At 44.4% G+C, this 23,853-nt stretch overlaps 1 protein-coding gene across 3 annotated transcripts in view; it reads left to right on the top strand.

Moving 5' to 3' along the window:
- Positions 1-23,853, top strand: part of MTUS1 (microtubule associated scaffold protein 1) — a 259,211-nt gene that overhangs the window by 24,160 nt on the left and 211,198 nt on the right. Inside the window, exon 1 of one of the 3 annotated variants that reach the window (XM_056559034.1) lies at positions 21,889-22,267. The exons of 1 other annotated variant lie outside the window; for it this stretch is intronic. The gene's annotated coding sequence lies outside the window, so the exon portion shown is untranslated. Of the gene's footprint in view, positions 1-21,888; positions 22,268-22,297; positions 22,452-23,853 lie in introns of those variants that run through there. One more of the 3 variants, XM_056559044.1, reaches the window with a different exon arrangement.

The raw sequence follows: 23,853 nt of genomic DNA, 5'->3' as shown, positions 1-23,853 counted from the left end.
ATCAGCAATTCTTCCATTCATTCCAATGACCTGAACATAGTCGCCTTGAGGACTGAAAATTGTGGTCTATTTTTCCAAAGGATAGGGGATAAGATGTTAGATCGTGGTGGTCCCGGCGCTGAGGACTCCCGCGATCTCTGCTGCGGCAGCCCTGTCATTTGGTGTACGGAGAAAACTTTACCGCTGCCGGCCTGGAGATCACGGGGGTCCCGCCACTGGGGATAGGGGATAAGATGTTTTCAGTGGAGTACCTCTTTAAGGACAGTGTTCTTGCCCCAGTGCACTGTAACTTGTATCTTCCTATTAACTTTGTTTGCTTTTTTACTTTTTTTTTTTTTTTAAGATCAACTTCTGATCATTCCCTCTCAATTCACTGCTAAAATTTGCCTTGAGACGCAAGGTGGACAGCTTACTGTGGGATCTGGTTAAAGCAGACTGGTCAGCATTTTTTTGTGGTATAAAGTAAGGTATAATGCTTTTGACCCTGAATCTGTACTCACCTGTTAGTTAGTTGACCTCTCCAGCACTATATTGGAGTTCAAAAAGATGTGCAAATAAGACCACTCATCTGCTAGCGCCCAGCACTGTTTGGCACCTTGACCAGTTAGGCACTCCCCTCTGTGCACTGGTTACTTCCTCTATCCCCGATTGACAGCCACTAGACTACTGTAGTCCAGGCTTTTCCCCTGTAATGCTACGCAGGTAGAGCAATGCAGCAGCTTTTATCCTATAAAAACCTGCTGACAGGTCCAAAAGTCTATAGGGGGGCAGAAGATGCAGTATGATCTGGTAAAAATGCAATAAACAAGTTACATAATGCTCTTCTCCATGTTGTACCCACATAACAGCTTATTTTACAAATTCACCTGACAAGTCGGGAAAACAAGTCGGCTTGTTTTTGCACCGTATCTGGGTTTGTTTGGTAGACTGAAAACTGTCTGGCTATGTCAATATCTGACTCCAGTTGGATAATTCAAATGAATGTGATGTGGGCAGAGTCCGGCGGGGAAACGGTGGGCCGGTTTTGAGATTCCTTCGCTGGATCTGGTGACTGTATTGGTATGAATGCACCCTTAGTCTAACAACTTTAAAGTGGTACTCCACTGCAAACATCTTATCCCCTATCCAAAGGATGGGGATAAGATGTTAAATTGCTGAGGTCCTGCCGTTGGGGACCCCTGTGATCTTTGCTGTGGCACCGCAGTCATTCTGTGCACGGAGCGAACACTACTATGTGCCCGATAACTGGCGATGCTGGCGGCCACACCCCCTGCATTCATCTCTGTGGGAAGAGGTGTGACAGCTATGTACTAGCTGTCATGCTCCCTCCATAGAAATGAAATGGAGGGGGCGTGGTGTGATGTCACGAACACAGAAGCTGCCAGCTTCCATGTTCTGGACGCCTCTGTTGCCTGCCCGGGTATCCCAGCGGCGGGACCCCCACGATAGACTTATCCCCTATCCTTTGGATAGGGGATACGATGTTTACAGCAGAGTACCACTTTATGGCAAGGAACAGAGCTGCCTGGGTTTTGAGCTGGGATCCTGGGGGCTGCCTCATATGAGAGGTACCCTTTAAAGTTAATCTGTCACCAGGTTTCTGCTGACTTATGTGAGGGCAGCAGCATAAACTAGTGACAGTGCAGCAAAATAGTCCTGCCACTGATGTGTGCACCCTCGGTAGTCCTTAATATGGACTGGATGAATAAAGGCTGTAGATAAATTAAGACTGATTTTACGAGCTTGGCTCTATGGAGCAGTATAAACCTAGTGACAGAGTTAAAATCTAACCTATGTGCTGTAAAGTTTTACTTGTTTTCTATATACATAAAATGTTCAAAGCTCCACTATCATGAATGTGTATGAAGACTTGTCTATAATAGGTGCTGGTGTATGATTTCACAGTATACATTACTGCTGCGGGCAGTGCACTCACCATTACTATGAATATCCAGGGTGCTGTAGCTAGCCAGTGTCACACTGTGTGTTTATTTTCCTGTCATTCCATAGTACTAGTATCTACTATATATAACCGAGACTTGGTAACAACGCTGTACTATTCATGGTGAAAGCAGTCACCACGCACTGTGGTCTCATAAAAATAGATGTCTGTGGGTGTCTTGGTTTGCTGTTTCACGGACTGGGCATATCTCATTTTAATAGTTCAGTGGCAATGTCTCATGCCTTTTTGCTATTAGTAGAACACTTGATGTGATACCAAATATATAAGCGAAGGATTATTTTAAAGCTCTGCTTTGTTTTTAGAAGCATTGTCACTCTTGTCCATGGGTTATTCTAATATTGGAACATAGCCCTATCTCAGACAGTCCTATAGGCAATGATTGGTGTAGCACTCCGCATGATGGACCACCACTCTTTTCAGGAGAAAGCTGTGTCCTGTTCTTAAAAGGGTATTCCGCCCCTAGACATCTTATCCCCTATCCAAAGTATAGGGGATAAAATGTCTGATTGCTGGGGATCCCCGCGATCTCCCTGCTTCACCCGGCATTCATTTAGCGCGTTGGGTGCAGCGCCGGAGGCTTGTGACGTCACGGTCACACCCCGCTTGTGATGTCACGGCCATGCCCCCTCAATGCAAGACTTGCATTGAGGGGCATGGCTGTGACGTCACAAGCAGGAGCAACGTTTTCTCCATGCATCGGATGTCTGGGGTGCCGCAGCAGACTTCTTATCCAAAAAAAAGGCTAAATCAAACATAAAAAAAGCTGTGCATGTTTTACAGAAGCTGTAATACAATTGTGTATGGGGCTTTTTTGATGAAAATGTTGTGCATTTCCCTTGCCTTTAATTTCTCTCAATTTCTTTGTATTAATGACCAAGATATTTTGAATAATATGTTAGAATCTTCTAAGACTTGCTACACTGCTCAAAAAAAGAAAGAGAACACTTAAACAACACAATGTAACTCCAAGTCAATCACTCTTCTGTGAAATCACACTGTCCACTCCGGAAGCAACACTGATTGACAATCAATTTCACATGCTGTTGTGCAAATGGAACAGACAACAAGTGGAAATTATAGGCAATAAGCAAGACACCCCAATAAAGGAGTGGTTCTGCAGGTGGTGAGAACAGACCACTTCTCGGTTCCTATGCTTTCTGGCTGATGATTGGTCACTTTTGAATGCTGGAGGTGCTTTCACTCTAGTGGTAGCATGAGATGGAGTCTACAACCCACACAAGTGGCTCAGATAGTGCAGCTCATCCAGAATGGCACATCAATGCGAGCTGTGGCAAGAAGGTTTGCTGTGTCTGCCAGAGTAGTGTCCAGAGCATGGAGGCACTACCAGCAGACAGGTCAGTATAGAGGAGGCGGCTGTAGGTGGGCAACAACCCAGCAGAAAGAACGCAACCTCTGCCTTTGTGCAAGGAGGAGCACTGCCAGAGCCCTGCAAAATGACCTCCAGCAGGCCACAAATGTGCATGTGTCCATTCAAATGGTCAGAAACAGACTCCGTGAGGGTGGTTTGAAGGCCTGACAGGCAGGACGTTTGCCATTTGCCAGAGAACTCAGCAAATTCGCCATTGACGCCCTGTGCTCTTCACAGATGAAAGCAGATTCACACTGAGCACATGTGACACACGTGACTCCGTGGAGAATGTCCTCCAGTGTGACCGGTTTGGCGGTGGGTCAGTAATGGTGTTGGGTGGCATTTCTTTGGGGGCCACACAGCCCTCCATGTGCTTGCCAGAGGTAGCCTGACTGCCATCAGGTACCGAGATGAGATCCTCAGACCCCTTGTGAGACCATATGCTAGTGCAGTTGGCTATGGGTCCCTCATAATGCAAGACAATGCAAGACAAAGCTAGACCTCATGTGGCTGGAGTGTGTCAGCAGTTCCTGCAAGAGGAAGGCATTGATTCTATGGACTGGCCTGCCCTTTCCCCAGACTTGAATCCGATTGAGCACATCTGGGACATAATGTCTCTCTTCATCCACAAATGCGGGAGACAATCTGCCACCTCATCAGGAGCATGCCCAGGCATTGTAGGAAGGTCATACGGCCACGTGGAGGCAGAATACACTACTGACCCTCATTTTGACTTGTTTTAAAGGACATTACATCAAAGTTGGATCAGCCTGTAGTGTGATTTTCCACTTTGATTTTGAGTGTGACTCCATATCCAGACCTCCATGGGTTGATCAATTTGATTGATCATTTTTGTGTGATTTTGTTGTCAACACATTCAACTATGTAAAGACGAAAGTATTTCATACGATTAGTTCATTCATTCAGATCTAGGATGTGTTATCTTACTGTTCCCTTTTTATGCGCAATGTAGACGTATATAGACTTTATATTAAGGTAATCTATCAGCATTTGCTGCTAAGAGATGCAGACTCTATTGGATAGGTGATATGGTGTAAAAACAAACTGTACTTGAGCAGATGGTGGTTGCTTACTTATTTCTCTGCTGTGCCAAGGAGGAGGGGCCAAGCTGCATAAGTGCCACACCCTGGCAAGCTACCTTGCTTGCCCTCTCCTTGTAGCCCCTTAATTAATGTACACTGCCCTGTACATGGGTCAATTAGTGCTAGAATGTTAGGGGGAGAGGACCTGCCAGGCTGTGGCACGTAAGCAGCTTTACTCTACCTTCATGACTGTAAAAGGAAGAAAATTTTTATTTGTCTATCACTATCAGCCCCAGGAAAGGTACAATTTTCTCTCATACCCGAACAGCTATACAACAGTTTCTGAAGATCTTAGCAGCAAATATAGACATTCACTTGAAATCTGCATTTAAAGAGACACTTCAGGCAAAACTAATGCTGTATTGAACTAACTACAGGCCCTGAGGGGACCGTGCAGAACTAAACTGTTTGATGATCCCAGAATATATAAGACCTATATACCGGCACAAAAGCAAAAAGTTTTGAAAATGTGTGCCTTGTGTGTGGCAGAAGCCTTCACTGATTGCCCCAATAAAAAATTCTGTATTTCACCCATATACATCCTGTGTTGTAGGCTCTGTTAGTTGCTTCTGTCAAAAAATATCTGACAAAATAAAGTGAAATGCAGTGCTATTTGATCGGTATGATGCTGGACGCCATCTTATAAACACAACAGACCCCATTAAAGCTGGAACAATTGTGCAGGTTGTGCTTTAACATTCACTTTATTTAACAATAGGAGATGATCACAGTGTAAGGCCGGGTTTACATGGTGTTTATGCAGTAGGTCACTAGTATCTATTGGCATCCTGCCAAAAAAGGGATGCCCCATTAATTTTTATAACAAACCATCACCTAGTCACTGATATCTTTTAACTCGAGCACCTTAAGCTTTTCAGTCCTGTTAAATTACCATGTAGGAACGGACAGTGGCTGAACGTAGTCACTTCATTCGGGCCATTGAAATTAATAGGAGCTACATGCTAATGTAAGGGCATCACAGGATGCCAATGGATCGTACTGATGTGCTGAATAAAAACATTGTGAACCCAGCCTTGCATATGCAATGTTTTCCAATTTACAACTTAGACCCAGTGTGGGCACAGTTTGAGTCCAACTGGGCCTAAGGCCTGATGCTCACAGCCCGTTAAATGTCATCAAACAGATAATATGCAATAAGCTGTAATGGCCAATGGAAAACCCAGGAAGGGAATATGTTAAGTCAGAAGGCCTGTAGCCACCCCATCTCTGCTACTACTATATTGATCTTATTTACAGAAGCTCTGCCCAGATTCCCTGGCCACCCTTGGTAAGGGGGAACCAACCAAGTCCATTGAGCTAGTCTGTTTACTGTTGCCTTTTGGTGAAAGGATGCTCTCTAATCTCAGCTCAATTTGTCTCCTCCGCTCTTCTGCATGTTCAGCCAATCAGGAGTAACACTCTACAGGTTTGGGTGCTTGTAGTCTTTGGCACTGTTAGCTGGCACCAGTCTCCAAGGAAACCAGAGAGCTCAAACAGATCTTTGTGATGTCATCTTAATTTATCTGGTAACTCTTCCCTGATGTACACAGGCCTCATGCATGCGTTATCTGCCACTCCATTCTGATGGGAGACTTAGAATTGGGCCCTTGGCAATCAAACTTATCCCCAATTCTGCTGATAGGGGATTCAATAAGTGTTAGAAGCTTAAATATCCCTTTAACTGGTTTAAGCTTCTATCAGGTTACATGTTTGTAACTCTGCTTTATCTTTGATCCTATAATCCATTCATTAAAGGGGTACTCCAGTGGAAAACAAAAAAATAAAAATTTAATTATAAACTGGTGCCAGAAAGTTAAACAGATTTGTAAATTACTTCTGTATAAAAATCCTAACCTTTCCAGTACTTATCAGCTGCTGTATGCTCCACAGGATGTTCTTTTCTTTTTTAATTTATTTATCGGACCACAGTGCTCTCTGCTGACATCTCTGTCCATGTCAGGAACTGTCTAGATGAGGATAAGTTTGCTATGAGGATTGCCAAACATCACCTCTAATGCCTTACTTCTAGGTGACCTGGAGATAGTGATCTGACTGCCTGTATTGACATAAGATTTTACAGTAAACTCAGTGAGTAGGTTGCGTTGATCTGTTTGCTCGGTATGGTATGTGGCCATGTGACATGACTGTCATCTAATCATTGTGTTGGCTCCCTGCCTGAGCACAAACCATGTGGGTCCCCAGGTAAATAAGACCTTAATTTTCCTGACTGTTACTGGTTCTATGCTGTGTTTGCTTAACTTAACCTTCTCCTCATTCTTCCTCCTATCTATGGGAAAACACTTAATCTTTCAAAGAAAAAATATATATATATATATATTGGTAAACAACTTAATCTGTCACTGATTTTTCTGTATATTTTATTGCGGCTAAAGGTGTTGTCCAGAGCTAATTTATTCCAAAAAAACAGCGCCACCCCTGTCATCAGATTTTGTGTGATATTACACCTTATGTGCAGCAGGTGTGGTCAACTAGCTCAAATCCACGTCTGGCCACTGCAAGGAAAGGTGTGGACGCACCCAGCAAACTGTAAACAAGGACTTCCAGCATGGTAGCTTCTCTTATGAACTTCCAGCTCCCATTGCAATATAAATAATCCAACACACAGGAGTGGAGAATGGTGACACGTTTCGGTCTGATCACCAGACCTTAGTCATACAACAATGGATTAAGAACCAGAAACCTATATAGGGAGAGGAAGCTGGCTTGATTCCAAACATCTGACCGGGTTCTACAGATGTTTGGAATCAAGCCATCTTCCCCTTCATATATAGGGTTCTGGTTCTTAATCCATTGTATGACTAAGGTCTGGTGATCAGACCGAAACGTGTCACCATTCTCCACTCCTGTGTGTTGGATTATTTATATTGCAATAAAACTGGAAGTTCATAAGAGAAGTTACCGTGCTGGAAGTTCTTGTTTACTGATATTACAACTTGTATCCATTCACGTCAATGGAACTAAACTGCAATACCACACACAGACTGAGGACAGGGGTGGTACTGTTTTTGGAAGAAATAAGCATTGGTTTTCTATTCCTGGACAACGTCATTAAGACGTGCACATAAAAAGCACTAAGTATATGATTGCAGAGTGCTCTCTATCTCAGGTACATTGGCCAGAGTCTCCCATTAGAATCGCTTAGCGGTCACATATTGCCACTTCTTATACTGTGTTTGGGAATGCCAACATTTTTCTGAAAACAGCCCTCAGCTATCTCTGGCAGCCCTATAGTGTCTTGCATAAGTATTCTGCCCCTTGGACTTTTTCTATATTTTGTCATAGTATAGCCACAGCTTCAAATTCAATTCATCGTGATTTTTTTTTGTCATGGACCAACACAAAATAGTCCATTTAGAAGGAGGGGAAATATTAAATGGATTTCAAATTTATTTACAGATTTTTACATGTAAAAAGTACGTATTCACCCTCTTTACTTTGAAACTTTTAGCAAAGATCTGGTGTGACCATTGCCTTCACAAGTCACATAATAAGTAAATTAGGTCCACTTATCTGCAATTTAATCTCAGCACAAATATATCTATTCTGTGAGGGCCTCAGTTTGTTATAGAGCTTTACTGAATAAACAGCAACAAGACAACTAAGGAGCTCAACAAACAGGTCAGGGATAAAGTTATGGAGAGGTACAAAGCAGGTTATATTGTGTGTGTGTGTGTATGTATATATGTACCGTATATACTCGAGTATAAGCCGAGGCCCCTAATTTCAACCCAAAATCCCAGGAAAAGTCATTGACTCGAGTATAAGCCTAGGGTGGGAAATACATCATCCCCCCCCCCCCCTGTCATCATCCAGACCCCCGTCATTAACATCCTCATCATCATCACCGCCTGTCATCATCCAGACCCTCATCATCATCACCTGTTATCATCCCACACCCCCCCTTCATCATCCCCTTGTCATCATCCCCACCCCCCTTCATCATCCCCTTGTAATCATCCCACACCCCTCCCTTCATCATCCCCTTGTCATCATCCCACACCCCCCCTTCATCATCCCACACCCCCCCTTCATCATCCTCTTGTCATCATCCGCCCTCAGTGGTTTTCAACCTGCGGACCTCCAGAGGTTTCAAAACTACAACTCCCAGCAAGCCCGGGCAGCCATCGGCTGTCCGGGCTTGCTGGGAGTTGTAGTTTTGAAACCTCCGGAGGTCCGCAGGTTGAAGACCACTGCGGCCTTCGACATCATCAAGCCCCCTCTCGCCCCCTTTAGTTCTGTACAGTACTCGCCTCCTCTCGGCGCTGGTCCGGTGCTGCAGGGCTGTCCGGTGAGGAGGTGGTCCGGTGGGATAGTGGTTCCGGGCTGCTTTTATCTTCACTGGGGGCGCCTCTTCTCCGCGCTGCGGGCCCGGAATAGAGGCGTTGCCTGGACGATGACGCAGAAGTACGTTGGCAATGAACGTACCTCTGCGTCGTTGTCAAGGCAACATGACTATTCTGGGGCCGGGCCCGAAGCGCTTAGAAGAGGCCTCCCCGGTGAAGATAGCAGCCCAGAACCACTATCCCACCGGACCACCTCCTCTCCGGACAGTCCTGCAGCACCGGACCAGCGCCGAGCGGAGGCGAGTACTGTACAGAACTAAAGGGGGTGAGAGGGGGCTGGATGATGTGGAAGGCCACAGTGGTCTTCAACCTGCGGACCTCCGGAGGTTTCAAAACTACAACTCCCAGCAAGCCCGGACAGCCGATGGCTGCCCGGGCTTGCTGGGAGTTGTAGTTTTGAAACCTCTGGAGGTCCGCAGGTTGAAGACCACTGCGGGTGGAGAGTTCACTCGAGTATAAGCCGAGGGGGGTGTTTTCAGCACGAAAAATCGTGCTGAAAAACTCGGCTTATACTCGAGTATATACGGTATGTATGTGTGTATATATAATATCGCCTTGCAAAATTATTCACCCCCCCCCTTGAGTTTTTTGTATATTGGTACATTACAGCCTTAAGTTCAATGTTCTGTTGTTTTGTTAATCTAAATTAAAATATTTGAAGAAGACTATTGTTTAGAAATGGAAAACAGAAAATTGTCATGTGTTCACCCCCATTTGTTAGGAAGCCCATAAAAAGCTCTGGTGCAACAAATTCCCTTCAGAAGTCACATAATTAGTGAAATGTCCACCTGTGCAATAGTAAGTGTCACATGATCTGTCATTACATACACACCTTTTTTGAAAGCCCCCACAGGCTGCAACACCTAAGCAAGAGGCATCAGTAACCAAACACTTACTTGTTTGGAGAGTTCCTTGGTCTTCATGTAAGAGCCAATGTTGTTAAGTCAGGGTTAGGTTATTAAAAAAAAAAAAAAAAATCTATCATAACCAAATGGAAATAACATGGCACAACAGCAAACCTGCCAAGAGACGGCCACTCACCAAAACTCAAGGACCGGGCAAGGAGGGCATTTATCAGAGAGGCAGTACAGAGGCCTAAGGTAACCCTGGAGGAGCTGCAGAGTTCCACAGCAGAGACTGGAGTATCTGTACATAGGATGACAATAAGCTGTATGCTCCATAGAGTTGGGCTTTATTGCAGTGTGACCAGAAAAAATGCACAATGCTTGATAAATTTACCCCAGTGGTTCTAAACAGACAGCCAGACCTACAATGTCAATCCAATTGAGAATTGAAGGCACAACTTGAAAATTGCTGTTCAGAAAATCTCCATTTAATCTGACAAAGGTCCAGATTTTTTTTTTGTAATAAGAATGGACTACCATTACCATCTCTAGATGTGCAAAGCTGTGGTAGAGACATATACCAAAAGACTGGCAACTGTAATTGCATAGAATGGTGGTTCTATAGAGTATTGACCGAGGGGTCTATTTATGCATCCATCGGATGTCAACTTTTTTTTGTTCTCATTTGTGTCACAAAAGTTTTTTTGTTTTTTTTTACACTTACAAAGTACTTTTGCATGGTGTTGATCATATAGTAAGTCTACTTTAATTACAGTAGCAAAATAGACCAACTCAGAGGGCGAATACTTATGCAAGGCTCTGTAGCTATTGAGGCAAGGGGATGCTGCGCTGCTGCGGGGATCCGATCATTCATAACGCCGCACGGAGGTCCCCTCACCTTCCTCCGTGCGGCTCCCGGCGTCTCCTGCTCTGGTCTGTGATCGAGCAGACCAGAGCAGGAGATGACCGATGATACTGATCTGTTCTATGTCCTATACATAGAACAGATCAGTATTAGCAATCATGGTATTGCTATGAATAGTCCCCTATGGGGACTATTCAAGTGTAAAAAAAAATGTAAAGAAATGTAGAAGTAAAAGTAAAAAAAAAGTGAAAAATCCCCTCCCCCAATAAAAAAGTAAAACGTCAGTTTTTTCCTATTTTACCCCCAAAAAGCGTAAAAAACATTTTTTATAGACATATTTGGTATCGCCGCGTGCGTAAATGTCCGAACTATTAAAATAAAATGTTAATGATCCCGTACGGTGAACGGCGTGAACGAAAAAAAATTAAAAAAGTCCAAAATTCCTACTTTTTTAATACATTTTATTAAAAAAAAATTATAAAAAATGTATTAAAAGTTTTTTATATGCAAATGTGGTATCAAAAAAAAGTACAGATCATGGCGCAAAGAATGAGCCCCCATACCGCCGCTTATACAGAAAAATAAAAAAGTTATAGGTCATCAAAATAAAGGGATTATAAACGTACTAATTTGGTTAAAAAGTTTGTGATTTTTTTAAGCGCAACAATAATATAAAAGTATGTAATTATGGGTATCATTTTAATCGTATTGACCCTCAGAATAAAGAACACATTTTTACCAGAAATTGTACGGCGTTAAAACAAAACCTTCCAAAATTAGCAAAATTGCGTTTTTCGTTTTAATTTCCCCACAAAAATAGTGTTTTTTGGTTGCGCCATACATTTTATGATATAATGAGTGATGTCATTACAAAGGACAACTGGTCGCGCAAAAAACAAGCCCTCATACTAGTCTGTGGATGAAAATATAAAAGAGTTATGATTTTTAGAAGGCGAGGAGGAAAAAATGAAAACGTAAAAATTAAATTGTCTGAGTCCTTAAGGCCAAAATGGGCTGAGTCCTTAAGGGGTTAAGTATTCCATACTGAAAGCCAGTCAAACAACTGCCCCCACCCCTTCCTGCTTTGACACATACCAGTCCTGCTGTGTCCATGCATCATCACCTATGTTATGGACACACTTCCTTGATTGACAGCTGTGAGTGCAGGGCTCCGAGCTGGAGGAAAAATTCTCCCACTGTCAGCTTGTATCCCGCTACTGTCAGTGAGGACAAGCTGGGAGTTGTAGTTTTGCTAATGCTAGGGGAGATGTGAGCAGACAGCATACTGAGGGAGGGGGTGGAGACCTGCAGTGAGGCCACGCCCCCTACCTTTGAATTCAGGCTAGTGAGCTAAATTAAAAGTGTAATAAAAAATAAAGGTGCTAGACACATAAAAATTAGATGTATATGGTCAGGATTAAGTACTGGGTGATATATAAAAAAAAAAATAAAAAAAAATAGTTGGATCTGACGGGTACACTTTGTCTTAAAATTTTGTGTTTAATGTCCCTTACACTTACAACTTCTCTAGAGGTTGAACTTAACATAAGGTCAGATGAGGAAGTAAACAAGTATACAATAACATCCATAAAGTAGTCTGACTAAAATAATGGCTAAAGTTTAATGGCTCTTTATATAAGGGCAGTATTTTTATATTTCCATTAGGGCTCGTGATGACAAGAATACTTTAGCATTGTACATCAATTATATAGCCTTTAATTTCTGAATAATCTGTGGTAAAATAAAAGAACAAAGGGAAATGTTAATAACCTGTTTTGACTAGTGGAAGTTGGAATTTTTTACTTTGTATAGAATTTATATTCGCCGCTATAGTTGGAGGGCGCACTTTGGTCTAACCATGTAGATGCAGTGGCTTCTGGCTGGGTTGAACATCTGGGATCGGCTTTACCTGACTGCTGCCTCCAGGTGTAATACATAACTGGCACTCTCTGTATATGGAACAGTGTTGGGTCCTGAGCCAGTTCCACCCTTTCTGACCAGTGTTTTGATAAACCTTTATGCCATGTGTAGGGAATTGGTATTTCAGGGAATTGGTATTTTCGAGGGGATGTGTGTGTCCCATGAGTACAAATGGATCATGTACATAGCAATGTACAGTGAATGTAATCCAATGATTGCATAGAATAGTGTCCTGTGGGGACTTAAAAGTGTAAAGTTAAGAATGAAAGAAGTTTAAATAAATATATAAACCCATCCCCTAATAAAGATTTAGATCATACCCCTTTTCCCATTAAAAGAAGAAAAACAACAACAACAACAAAAAAAATGCACATTTGATATGGTCATGGGTGGAATTGTCTGAACTAATTAAAATATGTTTGAGCCTGCATGGTTAATGGTGTAAATGTAAAAAAAAAATAATAATTTTTAAATCTACCCCAATGGTTCTAAATAGAGATGAGCGAATTTACAGTAATTCGATTTGTCACAAACTTCTTGGCTCGGCAGATGATAATTTAATAATGCATAAATTAGTTCAGCTTTCAGGTGCTCCGGTGGGCTGGAAAAGGTGGATACGGTCTTAGGAGACTCTCATCTCTAGTTCTAAACATATAGCCAGACCTACAGTGTCAAAATTAAAGGGGTATTCCAGGAATTTTTATTTGGCTATGCTACAGGGGCTGTAAAGATAGTGTAGTTCATAACAATTCTTCTGTGATTTTCACCCCCATATTTTTAACAGCATACAAAATGACGTGTCAGATTTTTCCGAGGTTGCAATGCGGCCGAGACCTGACTCGCTAGTCAGCTGATGACAGGGAGCCTGTCTGTTTCAATAGGCGGAGGGATCGCTTGGTGGGAAATAGATCAATCTGCAACTAATGCAACAGATGTAGGCACCCTGATTGAAAAACACAGGTCTTTTGAATGGATGCAGCCTATTTGTTTCAATGGGTGGGTTGGATGATGTGTGGGAGGGAGAAAAATTGAATTATGGGATTTGTAGGCAAAATATGAAAACTAAAACAGGAAATACTAGATCCCAAAAAGCTAGCCACAGTTTTACGATAATCTCACAACCTAGCCATTTAGCCCCAAGACAAGCGCATATACTTCCTAAGCATGTCCATTACGTCTGCCAGGTACGTACTAAAACCGCCTTATGGGGGATAACCCCCCTTTAAGACCTGATGATCCCCTTTCAATCTGACGGAGCTTCAACTTTTTTGTGGCAAGAAGAATGAACATCAATTTCCATCTCTAGATGTGCAAAGCTGGTAGAGACCCCAAAAGACTTGCAGCTGTGATTGCACCAAAAGGTGGTTCTACCAAGTATTGACCCAGGGGGAATAAGCAATAAGCCAATCCCATACAAATACCCATTTCCTAGTACGTAGGACTGCTTGAAAATGTGCTGTCTTTATAGACTGCAATGCATTTCCTAGCGGAATCTGCAGAAACCATGAACATGTTCATGGTTTCTGCGGACAAAGAAATTGGGATTTCTGCGGCAGATGTTTCTGCTGCGAAAATTCCGCCATGTGTGCACAGTGCATCAGAGAAAAAAAAGTTTTCTATGTATTTGTGTTTAAAAAAAAAAGAAAGCCGCCACTAGGTATCTCCCTACATGTCCAAAGCACATTCCCCCCATCTCTTGCACAGACTTTATACTTCTGCTGGCCTGGCAGAAGTCAGGAGTGCTGAGGGGTGTGTGTGTGTGCAGCCTTAGCCAATCATAGCTCATTTCACACTGAACTGCTAAGGGCTGTGTGTAGCAGAGCGAGGAAGGAAGTTCTCCCCTGTATGGCTTCAGATGATGTCACACCTGCTGGGGAATGCCCCTTTCCAGTCTGAGAGACTGCAGAAAATACAGAGCAATTAGGGCTGGGCAGTATGACCAAAAATGCATATCACTGTATTTTTTGGCGGATCCACGGTATTTAACGGTATTTCCCCCCCCCCCCCCCCTGAGGAACTAATCATATATGACTCCCAGGCGCTGCTATATTTCTCTAAACCCCCCCCCCCTGAGGAACTAATCATATATGACCCCCAGGCGCTGCTATATTTCTCTAAACCCCCCCCCCCCCCCCAAAATCTCTTCCAGGCCGTGGCGCTGTAAATGAATGAGTGACTTGCGGGCCACCTGGTGGATAGTGCGGAAGACGCTGATTAAAACGAGCCCTACCTTACCCGGATCCGCCGGCCGCAATTGTAGTTTTATTCTTTGTGTATATCTTGCTGTAACTGGCACAGGCGGGGCTTCTGCAGGTTAACTGGCACTGATGTCAGCGCCGCTTATGAATAGTGATCTCCCCTCCCCCCAGTTAGGAGCGGCGAAGAGGGAGAACTGGGGGGAGGGGAGATGAATATTCATAAGCGGCGCTGACGTCAGTGCCAGTTAACCTGCAGAAGCCCCACTCGTGTCAGTTAAAGAAAGATATACACATAGAATAAAACTATAATTGCGGGCGAGCGGATAAGGGTAAGGTAAGGCTCGTCTTAATCAGCGTCTCCTGCCCTATACACCAGGATAGTGCGGGAGAAAATATCTGACAGTTTTCCTTTTAAGTTGCGAGCCGGAAGGCTTTTAGCACTTGCACGGGGAGGTGACAGCTTGCCGGCGGCCCGCAAGTCATTCATTTAAAGCGCCGCCGCAACTCATCTGCAGGTGATAATTAATTCGAGGGGGGGGGGAGGGGCCCAAACGGTATTGCGGTATGGGAAAAATTCATAGCATGCAGGGAAAAAATTTCGGTATGAGCCGGTATACCGCCCAGCCCTAAGAGCAATATTGAGGTAGAAAACTTAAAACACCCCCTGCCTTTATTTTTATTTTTTATCATGAGGGGGACAGTAGAATGGGAGGATTATAAAATTTAACAAGATCATGACAGGTACTCTTTTTAATGCAACTTTACAATTTGTTTTCAATTCCTCACCAGTTTCTCCTTAAAGGGGTACTCTGCCCCATAAATCTTATCCACTATTCAAAGGATAGGGGATAAGATGTCTGATGGCAGGGGTCCCACCGCTGGAGACCCCCGTGATCTCTGCAGCGGCACACCGCCGTCATCACTATAGAGCATACTGGCTCTGTGCGTGATGACTGGGTGATGCAGGGGAAGGAGCATCATGAGGGCGGCTGAAGTCTATGGGAGGGGGTGTGATGACCACCATGCCCCCTCCCATAGACTTGTATTGAAGGGGCATGGCGTGATGGTGTGTGGGCGGAGCTGTGACATCACGATACTCCGCCCCGGCATCGCCCCGTCATCACGTGCAGAGCCAGTGTGCTCTCTAGTGAGGACGGCGGGGTGCCGCTGCAGAGATCGCCGGTGGTATAGGTGGGAAGATGTATGGGGCGGAGTACCCCTTTAAAGGGGTTTCTCCGGTGCTTACACATCTTATCCCCTATCCAAAGGATAGGGAATAAGATGCCTGATCACGGGAGTCCCGCAGCTGGGGACGCCCGTGACCATGCACACGGCACCCCGTTTGTAAGCAGTCACCGGAGCGTGTTCGCTCCGGGTCTGATTACGAGCGACTACACGGTCGGCGACGTGTGACGGCTTGCATTGAGGGGCGGAGCGTGATGTCACACTGGGGGCGGAGGTGTGACGTCAGAAGTCGCCGGCCCTGTAGTCTCCCGTAATCAGACTGATTACAAACGGGGTGCCGCGTGCATGATCACGGGTGTCCCCAGCTGCGGGACTCCCGCGATCAGGCATCTTATCCCCTTTCCTTTGGATAGGGGATAAGATGTGTAAGCACCAGAGTACCCCTTTAAGTACACAGCCCAATTTGACCTTGAGGACACAGTGAATTTTCATTTTTTACATTTTCGTTTTTTCTTCCTCTCCTTTAAGAGCCATTACTTAAATTTTTTCCATATAAGGACAGTGTCCATATACTCCGTGATTTGTAGTTTTTATATTTACGCTTTTAATTAATTTTTTTGATATGCGATGTGACCAAAAATGTTTATTTACATTTGGTATTTTTTTACGTTTACTGTCCATTGTGCATGATCATAAACTTAATATTTTAATAGATTAACAATTGCGCTGCGATACCAAATATGTTTATTTTTATGTGTTTCTTTTTTGGAAGGGGAGAGGTAAATGAGATACTGGGGTTTTTATTTTTTTTGTTGGGGAGGGGCTTTTATATAATTTTTATTTTATTTTAATGGTGCAGTCACGTGGGATCTGCTGCAGATTTGATGCTGTGCTCAATCATTTTGTTACATTGGATCTAGCAGGTAAGTATACTTATATTTTTTTTTATTTCCCAATTGGAAAACTCCTTTTAAGCACTTTTATAAGTGTATCCTTTTAAAGAGCAGTTAATCAAGTTCTACGACATTACCCTGGCTTCCCTAAAAATCCAGAGGAAATGTGGGCAGATTCTAGTGTAAATAATAACCATATGGAGATTATCATACACAGCACACATAAGTTTACATGTACTTTGATCTTTCTTGATTATTTTTGTTTCAATGTTTTGAAGAAATACTTTTTTTTAAATAATGCTTGGAGGCAGCTCCTCCCCAGGCTCCTGAACTTTAGTCTGTGACAGCCCGCACACCGCACCCCTCCTTTACTTTCTCTCTAAGTCCACTCTTGTGTAATGATTGCAGAACCTGATTCACTGGAGGTTACCTTTATTTACTTGGTGTTATTTTACATTCCACTGTGTGCTGGGGTAACTTCTTAAAGGGTCCACATCTGTGACTACTTGTGTTATTTCCTATCTGCACTAATGGTATGAGCGGAGCATTCATTCTTCATCTTGACTCCTGGAGGAAGGTAAAGTGCTGGTGCACGAAGAGCACTAATGTCTTTCATTTGTGGTAATTGTAAAATCAGGACTAGGGACTGTGGCTGCAGCACTGGACATGGGTATCTAGATAAGTGATGTCTTCTGTACAGCCGCCCATGAACTAAACTTTCACTCCGTGAACTTGTTGTTTTGGTGTGTGCAAGGTTGTCACTATTAAGAATTGTATTTATGCAAGAACATAGCAGGAAATGTACAGTTTGTTCCATACACAAACCGCTATCAAATGGTCTTCAGCTTAGCAATAAATAGAGCTGGCTCTTTAAATAGCGGTTTTATTTGTGATTGGTTGACATGTCAGTTACACTACTGGTCTCTTCATATAGGGACAGAGACTCTTTAAGACCCATTTAAAGGAATATTTCAATCTGTTTGTTAAAACAAGCTGATGATGGGATTTACACCAACCCCGAGAACCAGGACAAACCCTAATAGACGGAGTGCAGCGGGCCTGCACTTCCCTCACTCTATTCGTTCTCTATGGGGCCACCAAATGTTCTCGAACATGGAACTTGCATAAGTGGTGTATTTTAGTTAATTGGTCGGACCCCACGATCAGTTTGCTGTCCCTATTCAAGCGGACATTGAAATACACCTTTAATCTCTTAATGAGCACTGATAAACCTTTTTACAGTGGTCATTAGGGGCCTTATTTTTGCCTGCAGTGGGGATAGAATAAGGCAGCGCCGCTCTCCTGTGCAGAGATCACTGTAGCTTGGCCTTCCATATGGTAGCTGTGCTTAGGGCTGGGCGGTATACCGGTTCATACCGAATACCGAAATTTTTGGGCTGCACGATATGAATTTTTCCCATACTGCAATACCGGTTTGGCCCCTCCCCCTTGGGAATGAATGATCAGCCCAGCGCAGCGCTGTCCCCACATCGGGGAACTAATCATATGTGACCCGCCAGCACTGTTATACTTCCCCCACCAAATCATGTGACCCGCCAGCGCTGTTCTGCTCCCCCCCCCCCCACCAAATCATGTTACCTGCGAGCGCTGTTCTGCTCCCTCCAATTGTCAGCCCAGCAGGGTACTACTCACATGTCACCCGCAAACACTGCCCCCCTCCTCTGTTGGGGGCCGCCGGCGCTGGAACTCATTGTACGCCATTGGTCTCCAACCTGCGGACCTCCCAGATGTTGCAAAACTACAACTCCCAGCATGCCCGGACAGCCAACGGCTGTCCGGGTTTGCTGGGAGTTGTAGTTTTGCAACAGCGGGAGGTCCGCAGGTTGGAGACCACTGCTGTATGCTGTATCCCTATGCCCGGGCTGCAAAAGATAAAGAAAATAAACGTTTAACTTGCCTACGTCGGTCTTAAGCTGGGCACTGGAACGTCGGACAGCCTATCACCGGCCGAAGCGATGTTCCGCCCCGGCCAGTGATAGGCTGAGCCCACTGTCATGTAAGAAGCTGGCCGGTGATAGGCTGACGGCTGTCCGACGTTCCAGTCCCCAGCGTAAGGCAGACGTAGGGAAGTTAAACATTTATTTTCTTTATCTTTTGCAGCCCGGGCATAGGGATACAGCGTACATCAGTGGTCTCAAACATGTGGACCTCCAGCTGTTGCAAAACTACAACTCCCAGCATGCCCGGACAGCCGGGCATGCTGGGAGTTGTAGTTTTGCAACATCTGTGGGTCCGCAGGTTGGAGACCACTGGTGTACAGTGAGTTCCAGCGCCAGTGGCCCCCAACATAGAGGAGGAGGGCAGTGCTTGCGGGTGACATATGCGAGTAGTACCCCGCTGGGCTGATAATTAATTGGGGGGAGCAGAACAGAGCTGGCGGGTAACATGATTTGGTGGGGGAGCAGAACAGCGCTGGCGGGTCACATGATTTGGGGGGGGGGGGGGGGTGAAAAATACCGTTATATACCGTGGAACCGCCATAAGTTACAAAAATACTGTGATACACATTTGGTCATACCGCTCAGCTCTAGCTGTGCTCCCACTAAATCTACCAGGAGCTTCAGATATTTTAACCCTTTACATACTGTGGTCAAATCAGTTTCACAGCAGCTTTGCAGCAACCTGAAGGCCAATGGGTTTCCATGGCAGCCTGGGGCCTTTTAAAGATCCTAGGCCTCCCATGGGTGTCTGAGTTTTCCGACCATGTTGTGAAGAATAGCAGAATACAATGCCTGTCCAAGTCGGGCTGCATTCACAAGGTAGAATTTCTGTGTGAAATTGGCGAAAAATATCTGCACATAAATTCTGCTCCATGAAGTTAACATGGTTTTCAATGGGATTTCTGTTGTCCTCTTCAGGCCACGTTCACTCAGTGTAAAATGTGCAGAATGTTGGCCCGGAAAACGGGATCGGACATTCCGCACATTTGCCTAATTCAGTGGGCGCAAGGACAACTAGGAAATGTGCTGTCTCATAGACGGCAATGCATCTCTGATGGTGGTCAAACACAAAGTAGTTAAGTACCGAAGTTCCCTTTTAAGATCGAGAGGCTGGGTATAATCAAAAAGTCTGCTCCGAATTTATAGATCATGTTAACCTCATTTTGATGTCTACATCCTTTCTGTTTTTTCTAATACCCAAACCACTGGGGTAAACAAACAACTATACATAGACAAAATTTTTACCAACTACACTGCTCAAAAACATAAAGGGAACACTAAGATAACAGATCCTATATCTGAAAGAATGAACTAATCGTATGAAATACTTTCGTCTTTACATAGTTGAATGTGCTGACAACAAAATCGTACAAAAATTATCAATGGAAATCAATTTTATCAACCTATGGAGGTCTGGATATGGAGTCACACTCAAAATCAAAGTGGAATATCACACTACAGGCTGATCCAACTTTGATGTAATGTCCTTTAAAACAAGTCAAAATGAGGGTCAGTAGTGTGTTCTGCCTCCACTTGGCCGTATGACCTCCCTACAATGCCTGGGCATGCTCCTGATGAGGCGGCAGATGGTCTCCTGAGGGATGTCCTCCCAGACCTGGACTAAAGCATCCACCAACTCCTGGACAGTCTGTGGAGGATGGAGCGAGAAATGATGTCCCAGATGTGCTAAATCTGATTCAGGTCTGGGGAGCGGGTGGCCAGTCCATAGCATCAATGCCTTCCTCTTGCAGGAACTGCTGACACACTCCAGTCATGTGAGGTCTAGATTTGTCTTGCATTAGGAGGAACCCAGGGCCAACCGCACCAAAATATGGTCTCACAAGGAGACTGAGGATCTCATCTTGGTGCCTAATGGCCGTCAGGCTACCTCTGGCAAGCACATGGAGGGCTGTGCAGCCCTCAAAGAAATGCCACCCCACACCATTACTGACCCACCACCAAACTGGTCATGGTGGAGGATGTTACAGGCAGCCGAACGTTCTCCACATCCCCCACCTGTGGATGTCGAGCACTCATACCACCATCATGGAGTTTGTTTCTGATTATTTGAGTGGACACATGCACATTTGTGGCCTGCTGGAGGTAATTTTGCAGGGCTCTGGCAGTGCTGCTCCTTGCACAAAGGCAGAGGTAGTGGTCTTACTGCTGGGTTGTTGCCCTCCTACGGCCTCCTCCACGTCTCCTGATGTACTGTCCTGTCTCCTGGTAGCGCCTCCATGCTCTGAACACTACGCTGACAGACACAGCAAACCTTCTTGCCACAGCTCGCATTGATGTGCCATCCTGGATGAGCTTCACTACCTGAGCCACTTGTGTGGGTTGTAGACTCCGTCTCATGCTACCACTAGAGTGAAAGCACCACCAGCATTCAAAAGTGACCAAAACATCAGCCAGGAAGCATAGGAACAGAGAAGTGGTCTGCGGTCACCACCTGCAGAACCACTCCTTTATTGGGGGTGTCTTGTTAATTGCCTATAATTTCCACCTGTTGTCTGTTCCATTTGCACACCAGCATGTGAAATTGATTGTCAATCAGTGTTTCTTCCTGAGTGGACAGTGTGATTTCACAGAAGTGTGAGTGACTTGGAGTTACATTGTGTTGTTTAAGTCTTCCCTTTATGTTTTTTGAGCAGTGTAGTATATTTTAATGTTGCTTTGCACAGTGTTTGTATCCTGTTTATGTATACAGACAGCGTCAAAATAAATAGGTGTGTGGAAATCCCCTAAGCCGTCCTTCTTCCAGCAGCTCTAGGTCTTCTTTTCATAAGGTATACCTAATAATTTGTGTGGTTTGTGTCTCGGGTGTAGGTGAGGGAAGGCTTGTCTCCTTGCAGCGGTGCAGGTGATAATTATAGTCCTGTAGCCTCCACTTTCTCTTATAATAATGTAGACCTTTCCTATGCCAAGACTTCTCCACAGTTGTGGGAGGTAAAAGTGCTTACTGTGCATCCTCTTTACAAGACTGTACAAGGCAGAATATAATTAGACACAGTTGACTAGGAAGCTGGATCGCTGGTGGTCTTCAGAAAAGAGGATGAAAGTGAACAAACATTGTCATCAGCTCTTCTAACTTATGTTTTTTTTAAAGTTTTTTTTCCTTTCATTCATACTTTTCCTTTTAGAATGTTCATTGTCATTGCTAGGCAACCGGGAATGCTGACATGCCTGCATTTCTTTTTAGTTCCACCCCCTTTGTCCAGCGAGGATAGGCTGAGCAGTGCCCACTATGTTCTGCAGTCCTGTGCTGCACATCCCCGTGGACCTCGATCCTGGGATGGCAGTTCTTTTTCATCAGTGTTTTCATCTGACCAAGGGCTAAACGTCTACTTACCGATCTGGCAGTGGGCATGACTAAATGCTGGCAACATTTCCAAAGGAAATACTTCTATAATCCGAGAGCAAGTCTGTAAGCTTCGCCTGCACACTGCTGCCTGGGAAAAGTGCCTTGTGTAAAGCTCTCCAGAGCTGGAAATACTGCAGTACCTCTTCTACGGAGCATCAGTGATCACAGAGGAGGGGGAGACTTATTGTCAGCTAAGGGACTCTTTTGTCTGTCCAAGGAAGGCAGCCAGGGAGGAAGGTGAGTGGACTTATAGGCAGACCTACCGTGAAAGGAAATGAAGCCTTGAGGGACTTTCAGGATCTATTTACGAAAACGTAGAGGCCCCGCAGTGAGGTCTGCACAGTGCACAAGCTCCTCGTCTACATGGTAGCAGAACTGACAAAGGGCATACTCCTCCTTTTGGTTGCAGTAGGACGTTTTTGTAAGTCTCATAGGGAAAAGTTGGAAAATTCCTAACTTATTTGAAACGTTAAACGCATTTAAGCTTTTTGATGTCTTTATGGTGCTTGCATGTACTCAAAGGTGTCTCCCGTCCTACTTTTCATGGGCTTGGGTATAGGATGGAATGCTTTTAGCTTTTCTCATCTACTTAACTGTATTCTGTGTCCCACTGGAGATGAGAAGTGATGTGTGAGTGGTATACGTTACTGCGCTGTATGATTAATGGGATGTACAGGGCATTTGGAACCTGAGATTGCTTGGATGATAATGCAGTACATATGTTTATAAGGGGTTTGTTTCTGTAGTCATAGTAGTTTTCAAATTGTGCTTTTGCAACACTACAACTCCCAGCATGCTGGGAGTTGTAGTTTTGGAACACCTGAAGGGCCACTGTTTGGAGACCACTGGTTTAGAGTGTTGGAGGGAGTTATTGTTTTTTCTTTCACCCCCAGTCCTGTCTATATGTAGTGAGGTGCTGGTGACGCTCTCACTTCTATTATAATCCTCATGGACACTTGGCTCTGTCAGCACGTACTGGAATGTTGTGCTCAGGAGAGGAATAATGCGTTCCTGATTGGTGAAGTGCATTACCTCCCATCCCCGCTTCCTACCTATAAGCAGACACAATAGAGGACTTCTGTAGGCTCATAAACACAGGCTGAACAAGATTCTGCATTGTGTGCTTTCGTAATGCCCTGCAAAAGAGTGCAAAAGCTATGCAGATACTGAAAAGTTCGGCATAATTCAAGCCATTCCTTGTGTACTGAATTCTCACTAAAATGTCTTGGATGGCAAAACCTAAGTGTTCCTGGTTCTAAGTTTAGAGCAAAATTATTCTTTAATTCAGTTTTTTTTTTTTTTATTGTGTGAGAAGTCTTAGGTGGGTGTCACATGTTTTAGTTGTTTTTGGCCCATAGGTGGATGGCAAATTATGCCATTAGAAATTGCCATATTGTGCTGCTGCGTATTTTCCCCTTGACTTCAGTGGGTAGGAAAAAACAGAGCAGTAAAATATGGCACGTGTGGCCCCCACCCTTAGTGTATTTGTACGGCACAGTAGGGAATTGTGACCAGGTAGAGGGATTGGGGAGAGGATGCTTATAATTGTATTGCTTTGCAGCGTCAAATCTTGCGCATGAAATATAAACTGTCCGTGTAAATAGACCTACAGGTAATCGGTCATCAATGCCACCTGCACTAGCCTGATGACAACCTTACTTACCTGATCCCGTTCCGTGCTTCGGTTCTCCCACTTTGTTCCTCCATATCTTCTGTTCCGGGGATGACTTGGAGCATGGACAGAGCTTTCTGACATTACCGCTGCTGCTACCCTGCGGCGTCCCGCTGCCAGCAGCAGTGACGTAAGGAAGCTATGCCCATGC

This window comes from Hyla sarda, chromosome 1 (assembly GCF_029499605.1).
Source record: "Hyla sarda isolate aHylSar1 chromosome 1, aHylSar1.hap1, whole genome shotgun sequence".
NCBI lineage: Eukaryota > Metazoa > Chordata > Amphibia > Anura > Hylidae > Hyla > Hyla sarda.
The sequence above is the reverse complement of the archived record's forward strand: the minus strand, read 5'-3'. Positions and strand labels throughout refer to the sequence as shown.